Source organism: Equus przewalskii, chromosome 27 (genome assembly GCF_037783145.1).
Source record: "Equus przewalskii isolate Varuska chromosome 27, EquPr2, whole genome shotgun sequence".
Classification (NCBI taxonomy): domain Eukaryota; kingdom Metazoa; phylum Chordata; class Mammalia; order Perissodactyla; family Equidae; genus Equus; species Equus przewalskii.
The window spans coordinates 38549414-38562994 of NC_091857.1; positions in this window are offsets into that span (position 1 = coordinate 38549414).

The following is a 13581-nucleotide window of genomic DNA, read 5'->3' on the forward strand; positions in this document are numbered from 1 at the left end:
AGGACCCTGAGAACCCACTGTCTCCACGGTGGTGACAGGATCTGTCCAGTGTCTGTGGCTCACACTCAAATCAGGCATCCAAGTGGCTGGGTGGGCAGGGTGTGTGCGTGCATGTGTGTGCAAGTGTGAGCGTGTAGTGTATGCCTGTGTGCACAGGTGTGTCTCTGACTGTATGAACCCCCAAATACACATTATTGTATTTAATCTGGTTTTGATCATTTCCTGCAGCAGTGTTTTGTGGAGACTGTTTGTGGCCGTTGACTATCACTGGTGTGTGCATGACATTTCCCGAGCTACCGCTCGTGTTCCTCGGGCTGCTCAGTGTGGGGGACGCTGGTGTAGACCAAACTTTGAAGAGATCAAACTCTTTCTGATTTTGCCAACCAACTTGTCATTCCTGACCCCCACTGGGTACCCAAACAAGAGAGCATTTCGTTCAGAGAGTTCTGAAACTCACACTGAAGTTTCTATTAACGCTGTTGGGTTGGGGGGCGGGGTGTGCTCCCAGAAACCGGGCTGAAAGACCCTGGGACTGTGGAACACAGGGCAGCCTGCTCAGGACGCTCCTGCACAGACTCACTCCTGGGCGGCTTCTGCGTGTTGGGATCCGATGCAGGGGACAGGCCCAACGTAGGATTTGTCCTCCCCTGACTCAAGGGGACTGAGTCCGCACAGGGGCCAGGTTTCACAGGCGACCCGTCTTGAATGGTGTTGCAGAGATGCGTCAGTGGTGAGGCGAGATTCCTATTATGGGGCAGTGGTCTTCGGACAAAGACTTGCAGTAACTCAGCCTTCGGTCAGAAAAGCTGATTAGTGCCCACAGCCTCAGTTTCTTCCTCTGTAAACGTGGGTTCTGATATTTCCCACTCCGAAGGGCACAGGCTGATGCGAGCAAAGCTTTGGCCCCGCAGAGCACAGAGGGGGTCTGAATTGTGTCCCCCAATTCTTGTGTTGAAGTCCTGAACCCCAGACCTCAGAATGCGACTATAGTTTGAGACAGGGCCTTTAAAGAGCGATGAAGGTTAGATGAGGTCATTGGGGTGGGCCCTAATCCTATAGGACTGGTGTCCTTATGAGAGGAAAGATTAAGACACAGACACAAAGGGCCGGCCATGCGAGGACACAGGGAGAAGACGGCGTCTACACGCCGAGAGAGGCCTCTGAGGAACCAGCCCTGAGAGACGTGGATCTCGGACTTCTGTCCTCCAGGCTGTGAGAGAATCGTTGTCTGTTGTTCGGGGCCCCAGCCTGTGGCACTTTGTCATGGTAGCCCCAGCAGATGGAGACAGTGGGGGCTGCACAGTGAGAGAGGCTCCCTGGACTTTCTGGTGTTTGTTTGAGGTGTGGCACGTCCTTGCTTAAGGGCACCTGGGACACGTTTCTGCGGGCCTAGAACTCTTCCTACGCATATTTAGAAATGTATTTTAGGAAGATAAATGCCCGCACATCTTGCTGCTGTTGAGAAGCACCGTGGCATCCGTTTGGAAAGCACGTGTGGACCTGTCCCATGGAGCGCTGGCATCGCTGGTCCATGCCATCACCCTGGCGAGTGGGGTGAGTAGACTCCTGAGTCCCATGGTCAGAGATTCAGCATCAGGTGACGCCGTGGGGTCCTGCCTCCCAAGTTGCCCCTGTGTGTTGTCGGTTGGCTTGTTTTGGGGGCAGAATGAACTCAGTGCCTTTGTGAGTGGATTTTATTTGGCTTCGTCAAGAGTCATTTACAAAGTGCAAACATCAACGATGATACATTTTGGGGCCTTGATTGCCAAAGAGCAGACAGAGAGTCTTGTTTGGTTCTGCCAGGGTGTGTGTCCCAGTGGCTGCTGCCTTTGCCTGTGAGGCTGTGACATCCATGTGGCCTGGTCGCTTAGCTCCCCTGACTTGCAGGCCCTCAGAGAAGCCATGTACTTTCTCCATCAGCTGCTGAGTGGAACAGGATTCATGCTCCCGGAGGGGAGAGAGAGGTCCCTGCTGCGGGGCCCCATGGTGAGAGTCTGCAGGCAACACTGGGTACTCGTGAGCCCTGCCCCCACCGTGTCTGCAGAGGCCCCACCATTGCCTGGGAGAACCAGAAGGACAGATGGATGGCGCTCTGGGTCCCACATCTGCCAGCTCACGGGGCCCTGCTTTGTTCCCCATCGCACTCACTGTGGCCAGATGCGGGACAGAGACCAGGAGCAGGCCCTGCCGCTAAGAGGTAGGAGAGAAACCACAGCAGGAAAAGAGAGACAATAGCCGGGCCCCCGAAGAAACTGCTGTCCAGCCCTCAGCTGGAACTCAGCCGCAGGAGCTGCTCTCCTTTCTGGGAGATGGATGACACTGAAAAAGTGGTTAAGAACATGTGTAATAGGATTGCATTCCTGCTGGCAGCCTTTCAGAAGAATCAGGAAAGATAAGCAGTGAAAAACGAAGGCGTGACGTAAAACCGAGGTCATCGTACAGATGCCCATGTGGGGGCCGGTCCGTGAGGCATGTGCCTGGATAACGAGCCGCTCCGGGCCGGGTGGAGGGAAAGGCCAGCTAGAATCAGCAAAAGCCCCAGTGACAGAAAGTTAAAAACAAAGCTGGCTTTAGGATTTCTAGGGGATCTGAGAGGTCACCCTGGGCAGTGGCTTCGTCCGGCACCAGGTACCAGGGCATACAGAAACACGATTCGTGATGGGCGTATTGGCTGGAGTAGTGCCTGTTTCCGAGGAGCCGTAGAACACACGTTCTCAGGGCTGTTGTGTGTCTCATTATTTATCTGGTGGCCGGTGTCCCCCAGGCCACCTTGGTTTGGTGGGGAGGTGGGAGTGGCAGGTGTTACAGGTGTGGGACCCCTCGGAGCCTCCCTGGCTCCTCCGCGGCCTCAGAGGGCATCTCTCTTCACTATCGTTCTGCAAAAGTATCTGTTATCTCCTCATCCGGAGAGGAGAGGAGGGTCCGTGGAGTTGATGGGCATCCCGTGACTGGCAGTTTTAAATGGAGGCTGATTCACTCATTCATTCGTGCATCCATTCGTTCGTTTGTCCACTGGACAAGTTTTGAGTGAGGACTCCTGCGTGCCCGGCCCTGGGGCTGCACAAGGGACCTTGACCGTCTGCAACCCCATGGGACTTGGATCCTGGTGAGGGAGACCACCAGCCAGGGTGAATAGTCAGGTGACAGAAAGGGAGGGTGAGAGCAGGGTCGGGGAGAGCGAGAGACCCGGCGGGGAGGGTGGCACCTGAGCTGGGTTGTCAGGATGGCCCGGGAAGGCATGTGAGAGAGATGAATTATGTGGTGCTCGGGACTGCCTCCCACACCCTCCCCCCCAGCAGAAGGCAGGGCAGGTGCCCAACTGGACAGGAGTTGGGGCAGTGCGGCTGCAAGAGCGTGAACGAGGCGGGAGGGCAGGGGATGTGTGGGGGTGTCGATCATGTATGGCCCGGAAGGTGCACTGAGAGCACCCGGGCTCCTCTGATGGGGGCGCTCAGCTCGGGGGTCAGGGGCGGGGGGTGTCAGACATGACCACATCCTCAGGAGCCTGCTGCAGGCGTGCAGTATGCAGAGAAGAGCCTGCCAGGCAGGCAGCTCCCCTGGGAGTCCAGGGGTGTCTGCAACTCCTCTTCAACCTGGGGACCCTCCCATCCCCTTCCCCCAGCCCCAAGAACATCCTTTGCCCAGCAACTGGATGGCAATTCCCCCCAGGCAAGGGGAAGAGGACGCCTTCCCCTGGCCTCTCCCTCCCACCTCCCAAGTGGGTGTTCTTACTCTCCTCCCTCATCCGCCTGCTCTTGGTGACGCACGCGGGCACTCAGCAGCCGTCAGGACTCTGCTCTCACATCCGTTGTCATTGTCGCGCTGTCCAGCTCCTCTGAGGCTGGGCTCCTCCCGGCTAACCACCGCCCCGCGCGCCCCGCCCCCGCCCCCACCCCCCGCCGCGTCTTTTTTCTCTCTCAAGAAGTCCTGACCCTTTTAGTGCCACGGGTGGCAGGAGATGCTTACAAAGCGCAGCCCCCACCTCCCTTCATAAGAAAAGAAATTCAACATCCATTTCGCCCGGAATCCAGGTGTCCCCAGCTGGGACGTCCCCCCAGGGAGGGCAGCCCCGGGGCTCCTTTCCGCCAGACCTAGACTGGCTCTTACCTCTTGCCCCGGAATGTGGCGTCCTCCCCTCCCCCACTCCATGGTTTTGCGGCACTTGCTGCGTGGCTTTGCAGCCTGGTTGGTCCCTTCAGAGAACCAGTGCCTCCAGGTGTCTCCTTTGATCTCCTTGAGATGCGCACATTTACTCCAGGTCCCAAGTGACGGTGTCGGTGTCAACATGTGTGACTTCAGCAGGGATCTGAGAGCTGGCAGGAAAGGAAAGCAACTCATCCCAGACATGGGCAGGCCAGTGATGTTTCCCCAGCATCTTTAAGTCCAGGGAATGCTGTTGTCCGGGGGAGTGGTGGCCCTGGGATGGGGACAGGAGTGGGGGAGGCGGCCCTCCTGCCACGTCCATAAGCTGGCTGCCACCTCCTGATGCCCACCTGGGCCACCACACAGCGCACAGTCGCTCCCTGTCCCACGGATGCCTGGGGGCACCTGGTCAGGGTGAGAGAGGAGAGGTGAGGTTGGCATCCTGGGAGTAGAGAGGAGGGAGGTTCAGCCGTGGCAGGAAGGGTCAGAGAAGGCAGCGCTGGGCAGTGACCTGGAAAGGGTCTCTGTGGTGAATTCCCCCAGGGGACCAGCAAGCGGAGGGGGAGGAGGCAGTCTGGGACAGAGCTGCTCCAAGGCCAGGGCCCAGCTCCCCCGTGTCCTGGCTTGGACCCCTGTTGCTGCCTGCTGTTGTAGAGTCTTTGGGGGTCTCTTCCAGGTCTTGAGGTCCAGGACGAGGGCAGGCTGAGGAGGTGGGGCCGGGTCTGTGCTCCCAGCTCCAGGATGGTAGGGGCTCAGAAGGTCTCCATGAGTGAGCTGACGGACGGTGGAGGACCTAAGACCCATTGGGAAGTTTGGGAGAATCTCTATGGCAGGGAAGAACAGGGGTCCTGAGCCTTCCTGAGGCCTCCCCCCAGGGCCACAATTATGCCCATCCGTGTACTGGGCATAGGTGATGGCTAGTTCATTTCCCAGAGCTGCTGTAACAAAGTACCATGCAGTGCATGGCTTACAACAACGGAAATTTATTCTCTCACCGTTCCGGGGCCAGAAGCTCTATATCAAGGTGTCAGCAGGGCTGCGCTCCCTCCTTAAGATCTGGGGGACAACCTACTCCATGTCTCTCAGCTTCTGGCGTCGCCGACAGTCCTCAGTGTCCCTTGGCTTGTAGACGGATCCCTCCAGCGCCTGCCTTCACCACCCGCGGCTGTCTTCTCCCTGTGTCTCTCTGTCTCTTCTAAGGATACCAGTCATCGGACTTAGGGCCCACCCTGCTCCAGTCTGACCTCATCTTAACTAATTACATCTGCAATGACCCTATTTCCAAATAAGGTCACAGTCACAGGTACCAGGGGTTAGGATGTAGACATACTTCTTTGGGGGGATACAATTCAACCCACAACAGATGCCAAGGGGCTCCCTCCCTCTAGAAGCCACAGAAGGTGGGCCATGGGGATGAGGCCTGTGGCTCAGTCCTCACTGACCGGCTACCCAGGCCCTGGCCTGTGCCGGCTGCTTCTCACCAGCATCCCAGCAGAATGTCGGCACCCCAAGGGCTCACCAGGGCTGCCCATCTCTGTGCCTTCCTGAGGACAAGGGGCATCGGTTGTGTGATGTGGGGACCGAGGAATGTCTGCTGTGCGGGCTGCTCTCCACGGAGACCTGAGAGATGAGCAGGTGGATCCTCGGCCCCGCTCGCTGCAGCCCCTGCAAGGAGAGACACTGAGACTCAAGCGGTCCTGGGGTGTTGGGGCCTGTCCAGTCCGGGCGAGGGTGGCACCGAGTGCCCAGGGAAGCTGTCAAAATGCAATGGTGTAAACCTGGCATCAGACCACTGCCCCGGGGGAACGCCGATTGAAACTTCTGAGGGGCCCGTGGCTTGGCCCGATTGAACAGAATTAGGACTTTTCTTGCAGAAGAGGAAGACGAGACCCTGGAGGGGGGTATGGGGGAGGCACAGCCCAGGGCCACACATTCCTGTCATCCCTCCACGGACTGATGGATGAGCACTGCCCGCAGGAGCGTGGATGGGGCCCAGGCACTGTCCGCTGTGGGGGCTCTGCCGGAAAGTATGCTGCCGATTCACGGAGGAGACCTGTGCTGGCCCCCACAGGGAAGGCTGGACCCAGGTCACTGCTGCCAGGCGGCCACATCTCCTGAGGGTGTTTTCGTTAGCCGGGCAGTCAGGAGCAGCCTGGTGGGCGCACACGGGGAGTAGAAACAAACCGCCTCCCCAAGGAGCGCTGCATTGCCCAGGACGGGGCAAGGGCACCTTCCTCCTCCCTTCCACTGCTAAGCCCCACTGTGAAGACCCTTCAAGGCAGACTCAAGTGGGCACCTGAGGATAAGCTCAGCTGCCACATGCCCAGCGGCAACAGCTTGGTTTTCCAGAAGGATCTCCAGGCCCCAAGAAGCTCCGACAGCGTCCTGGGAGCCCCCAACACAGACACCAGCCCCAGCATCACCCAACGGGGACATCTCCATGCAGATGCACCCCTGGGAAACTACAGGCAAGTGTGAGAGGCTCCCAGGTGGAGGACATGTAAATCACTTCCTCATCTTTAAAATGGGAGCAAGGATACCTGCTCCCAGGGAGTGCCTGGCGCAGAGGAGGAGCCTGATAAGTGCATATTATCTATACTAATAAAAGTGTGTATGGCAGCTGGGTGTGCAGGGCTGCATCTCACATCCAAGGTGACCTTGAACCGAGGCTCTGCAGGAAACTGACAGTCGGGCCTCCTCTCCCAGGGAGAGGATAGGGGCGTTTGCTGAGCCCTTGGATGGGTGGACCGGTGCTGCCAAGGATCTGGGGCCCCCGGCTCTCTGCTGTTCTCCTTAGCCAGCAACTTCCCCCGGGCTCCCTGGGACTGGCTGTCACAGACCAGACCGCACCCTCCGGAACTGGTTCTGAGTACAGGGCCGGGCGGGACAGACACGGAACAGGCTGTACCCAGGAATGCAAATGACCCTGCCTGAGAAAAGGGAAGGGCGTCCAGCCATGACATGGAACTGGCAACCCCTGCGCATGGACGCAGCTGGCATGGAAAATTCCCCTGCCCCAGGGTCAGCCGCTTCGGAGCTTATTTCTGGAGGTGGGTGAGGAGGGGATGTCCCTAATTAACGAGACCCAGGGTCTAACTGTCTACCCCAAACCCTACAGACCTCTCTTGCCCGTCCAGCCATGGCAAAATGGGGAGTCCCCCCATAGTGACCCTCTTTTTCCATCCCAAATTTGGGGCCCAGAGTTGGTTAAGCCAGTTGGCAGAGGGGCAACACCAAGCCACTCCACCAGGGCCCACATTGCTCTGATGTGTGTGCTGGGACCAGAGGCCACGGCAGCCCTGGCAGGGCTGGGAGAGGAGAAGCGAGGACGGAGGCAGAGAGCAGACATCCCTGAGGGAGAAGCACTGCTCTGTGCACCCCCAGCCTCCAGGACAAGCGAACTTCCTTCGGGGGAAGCCGTGGGCAGCTGGCCTTGGAAGGACCATTGCTCAGTGCAGGAAGGGGAGGCCTGTGGCATTTCCGAGGAGGAGGGCCTGGAGGCAGAGGCCTCAGCCCGGCTGGTGGGGGAGCCCTGGGACAAGCCCTGTGCCACCCCAGGTCTTGCCATTGGGCCTGGACACCCAGAGGCTCCTGCCCAGGGGCGAGTTTCACAGCGGCCACCGGGCAGCAATGGGCAGAGGCCCTGGAAGGAAGCAGCCGTTGGACAGAGCAGCTGGAGTTGGAGCCTGTCAGGCTTGAGCCCCACCTTACAGGAGGCTGTCCATTGGCCTGGGGGGCCTGCTGGCCAGTGGATGCTAGTAATGCTGAAAGCACACAGCGGTAAATAACCCAGGCCTAGGAGCCAGCCAGTCATCCCTCCACTTGCCAATAAATATATATTAATGCAAGGGAGGACAGGAGGCCGTGAAATAGTTGTGTTCAGAATGCGCCTCAGAGGCTCCAGCAGTCCAGCTGAGACCTTAATGCCTTATCTTAACAGAGCTCTCCTCCCGCCCCGACCCTGCAAATAGTCATCTTAGCCACCGATGATGGTTACAGACGTCGTCACGCACGTTCGAATCAGGAGATGGGATTAAAATGCTACAGATTTTGAAACGCCCACGCATCTTTATTTCCACCTCCGGTGTATTATTCACAATATTTAAACGAGACTTTGAAATTAAGCCCACTGTGATAGGAAGCCGTCTCTGCTGTGATCAATAGTACTCACCGAGCACACCCCCTTGTCTTCCAGCTGTAAGAAAACCCTGCCAAGGAAACACCGCATCAGGTCTTTTCCATCTCACATGCTGGATTCTTCCACAGTGAGTTAGCGCCTTAGGATGCTCTTCTGGGCTCTATAAATGTTGACGTCTGCCCTGGGCCTTTATCTCTCCATCCCTGAGCTGGGGGAACAGCTGCTTCAGGGATGCAGTTTATGAAATGAAGAATGAAACTCGGCAGGTTGGACTGGGGAATGGAGGCATTGCTTTTTCTAGAATGTCTGCATTCTTCAGACAGCTGTGCGAGCTCCCTGTCATTGCACCCAGACAATCCATCTTACCCCCTGAGTGGGGGGAGGTGACACACGCATAAGTGTATGTAGGACGGTGTGAGTGGTACCGAGGCTCTGTGCTGACCTCCCGCTGATCCAGGCCCCCGCCCTCCCGCTTTGGGAATGAGACGGCCTCTCCCTGTAGGTGGGAGCTCAGCCCTAAGAGAGGGGCTACCTGACAGCTTGCGGGCCCTTCCAGGGACTGTCCAGGGCCACCCCTGACCGGAAGGAATTCCCTGGGATGGCCACACCTCCTCTCGCAGAGGAGCTCACATCCAGTGCAGAAGGCTCCCCTTTTCTCAGGGCTTCTCACCGCAGAGGGACCCCAGGGCTCTGGGAGAGAAACTCATGAGTTTATGAAATAAGGCCAAAGCTTAAGCTTCTGATACGACCGTGTTGGTGGGGAGGTCCAAAAGGAGGAGGTCAGCTTAGCAGCACACGGGGGAAGAGCAACTTATTGAGACACACACGGATGCAGTAAAGCTGGAGGCCTCCTCCCAACTCCCCTGGTTGGACTCTGGTGGGGGGTGTGTGCGGGGAGTGATGGGGGGGCAGACGGGGATGGCATCTGAGTCACAGAGAGCGCACTGGTGGCAGATCCCAACAGCCAGGGCCATTACCTCGGTTCTGTCTCCTCTCCTCTTTGAAAGAAAGTTTTTTTCTAACAATGATTTTTCTGTTTAGTTTAATAGGAACTTTTTACTTTTTGTTTTATTTATTTACTTAATTGTGGTCAAATGCACATAACACAAAATTTGCCATCTTAACCATTTTTAAATGTAAATTCAGTGGTACCCAGTACGTTCACATTGTTGTGCGACCATCACCACCACCCATCTCCAGAGCTCTTTTCATCTTGTGAAACTGAGACTCTGTCCCCATTAGACAAGAACTCTCCACTCGCCCCTCCCTCAGCCGGTGACACCCACTGTTCTACTTCCTGTCTCTGTGAATCTGACTCTTCTGGAGACCTCATATAAGTGGGATCATGCAGTATTTGTCCTTTTGTGACTGGCTTATTACACTCAGCATAACATCCTCAAGGTTCATCCACGTCACAGCAGGTGTCAGAGTTTCCTTCCTTTTTCAGGCTGAATAATATTCCACTGAGTGGATGAACCACTTTGTTTATCCATTCATCTGTTGATGGCCACTTGGGTTGCTTCCACCCCTGGGTTATTGTGAATAATGCTGCTCTGAACATCGATGTGTAAAGATCTGTTTGAGTGCCTGCTTTCAATTCCTTTGGGTACACGCCCAGGAGCGGAACTGCTGGATCATACGGTCATTCTATTTTAATGTTTGGAGGAACTGCCATGTTTAATTTTTTTGAAGGTTTGGGGTTTCTTTGGAAGTTTCCCTGCTATTTTTATGATAATGTCTCACAACAAATATGACAAAAAAATTCTTGTTCTCTATCTTCTCATTCTTGGGGGATAAATTAGTACGGTTTGAATATGATGTAAATGCTTACCAACCAAACTGTAAGAAGAGGCCCGGGGCGCAGGCAGAGGCTCAGGGTTCGTGTTGGCCGAGGACAGAGCGTTCCTGTGAGATCCCAGTGGTGGTTGCCAAGGGGCTTACTCGAGAGGGTGTGTATTCTTTCACTGACCATTTAGAATTGACAGTACATGGTAATAATAGTTGGTTTTACTATTAGTTTTAAGTTCCCTAGAGACAATGCACCCCCTTATTGCCCACATGTGGGTGGGCTCCTAAGTCACTACCCACCCACTCTTCCACTGACCATGGACCTGTGGACTCCTAGGGCTGTCATGTTGGAGCAATGACAAAGCTGCAGATGGCTCCAGGCCCAGGTGGCTTCACAGGTGATTCCAACACACCCGTAAGGAATGGACTCCACCACGGCTGCTTAAGTGGCTGCAAAGAGTAGACAAGCAAGAACAATTCCCAAATTCTTTATATGAAGCTTTTTTGTGAGCAATACCAAAACCCAATGAGATAAGCACAGAGAGAAAACCACAGCCCTATTTCACATATGAATATCAACACAAAAATATGAATTAAATTGTGCAAAATCTAATAAGCCACCACTCAGGGGATGCAAAGATCGCTGGATATCAAGAAACCTCTTAAAAAATCTCCATGTTTATAGAACAAAGAGAAAACTCACGTGGTTACCTCCACAGATGTTAACAAGGCATTTGATAGAATCAACACCTACTCAGGTTTAAAAGAACAGTCTGAATGATAAAGATATGGGTTGCTCAAATGATGAATAAAAGCTTATTTAACAGATCTCAGCTGAAGCGCCAGAGTCGCACCGAGTGAATACTCAAATGAAAGCCAGAATCACCCTGTTGTTTAACATGCTTCTGGGGGACCAGCCAGCACAGTTGGACACGAGGAAGAGAGGACTGTTTGCAGATGATAGGATTCACACCTGGACCCGAGAGAATCCGCGGAAAGACCGTCACATGGAGTAAGAGAACTCAGCCAAGTGCAGTGCAGAATCGACAAGGACCCATGAGCTTCTCCAGGTGCAAACGGCATCGAGAGAGAAAGTGTAACGGGGAAGAATTCCTATTGACAATAGCAACAAAACAGATAAATGCTAGTAACAAATTAAGAAGAATTGTACGGGAGCTGTGTGAAGAAAGTGCCACCACACGTTTTCTCGAAATGAATGACTAGAAATGAAAACGAAATCTGTTCTTGGCTAGAAAGATTCCACAGGATAAAGAGGTCATATTTCCTGAAATCAGTCTGTGAATTTACTGCAATACCAATAAGACACCGACAGGCTTTTTTCCTTAGCACTAGCCAAGCTGATCACAGGGAGAGAGAAGCAGGCAACAGTAGCTGGGAGTTCAGACCACGACCCTGCCCGATATTTAAAATGCTTATACAGTTGCAGTAATTGAAACATAGACTGGCTGGCTAGATGGAGCAGAGGACCCGAAAATGGATCCAAACACACAGAGGTATGTAGAGCAAGGAAGAGAAAACATTGACTATCGAAGTGAAAAAGTCTCATCTTTCAGTAGGTCCTGCTGAGACAACTAGATAGTTCTCTGGAGAAAAAGAAAATAACACCCCTACCTCACTATCTAAATCCCCAGTATGTTACAGACATAACAAAGGTTTAGTTGTAAAATTTGAAACCATAAACATACTGGGAGAAACCAGAGTATTTTCCTTGAATAGTTTCGGAATGAGAAGATCTTCCGAAGTATAATACAAACTCGGAAGCTGTGTGAAAAATTGATAAAAATCAACAATAATAAAATAGAAAATATTTGTCCGGCCAAAACAGAAAAACAGCATAAACACAGACAAGAGACTAGTGAGAAATGAAACAGAATCTGCAGCATACGCCACAGGAAAAGGTCCGATTTTGTTCATATGTAAAGAGGTTCTATAAATCAATGTGATGAAGACCAATGAAATAATAGAAGATGGGCAAAGTACAAAAACAGCTTGCAAGAAAAGAAATACAAAGGCTCTTAAACATACGAAAGATGTAAAGATGCACTAAGCAACGACAAAAAAGACAGAAAGAATGCAAGTTAGAATTAGAATGTAATACCTTTTTAAATGATCAGATTGGCAAAGACAAAATGTGTGGAAACCCATTATTGGTGAGGGTAAGGGAGAAAGCCACTCCCACAGATGACTGCTGGAGGGCAACGGGAGACACCTTCTGTTGGGGCGCTTTGCAATAGGTACAAGAATTTATGGTGCACATGCCCGGCGGCTCTATTTGCAGATATAAGCACGTGTGCTAAATAACATTTGCATGAGGATGTGGATGGCAGCTTTACATGCAATCGTCAAAGGCTGGAAACAGCCCCGCTGTCTGCCAACAGGAGCCTGGACAAAGAAATCACCCACATCGAGAGAGTACACTTCGGATTAGGCAGCTCTGTGCAGCCAGCCCCACAAGTGACCGCCACGTGCAAAAAGTGAGGTCTAGAGCAGGGTGTGCAGTGTGCTACCTGGGGACATGGGAAACCCAGCACCAGCAGCAGCTCTGGAGACGGTCGGTGTGTTAGCGTCCTGGGGCTGTCCCACCACAATCTGCGTAGCCTAAGACAACAGAAATGTATTCTCCAATGGTCTGGAGCCCAGAAGTCCAACATCAAGGTGTCAGCAGGGCCACTCTCCCTCTGGGGCTTGGGGGAGGGTCCTTTTTGTCCTCTGCCAGTTTCTGGGGGCTCCAGGCGCTCCTTGGCTGTGGTGGCCTTGCTCCTCTCTCTCCTCCATCGTCACACGGCCTCCTCCCTGGGTCTGTCTTCTGCCCTCTCTTCTCGGCTAAGGACGCTTCCAGTGGATTTAGGGCCCATCCACCCCCCCAACCCAGGGCAATCTCATCTAGTTGTCTGCAAAGACCCTTTTTCCATGAGGCCACATTCATAGGTTCTGAGCGGGCCTATCTTTTGGGGCCACCATTCAACCCACTACAGTTGGAAACTGAGGTCAGGAAGACATCATAGCACCCTCTTTGGGATTTCATACCGTGTCTTAGAATTCCCTATTATCAGGGCCGGCCCCATGGCCGAGTGGTTAAATTCACACGCTCCGCTGTGGTGGCCCAGTGTTTCATTGGTTCGAATCCTGGGTGCGGACATGGCACCACTCATCCAGCCACGCTGAGGCGGTGTCCCACATGCCACAACTAGAAGGAGCCACAACTAAGAATATACAACTATGTACTGGGGGGCTTTGGGGAGAAAAAGGAAAAAAATTAAAAAAATAAAAATCTTTAAAATATATATATATTTAAATTAAATCTCTGTTTTTAACAGTGAAAATACTCTCCATTAATTCAACCACTTTTCCGTTTTGTTTACACACTCATTTCTTATTTTAACTGAACTCCCCAGCTCCAAAGAACACACACACACACACACACACACACACACACACACACACACACACACACGTCCCGAAGCTGCCAGGTGGGGAAGTGGCAGAAGGGA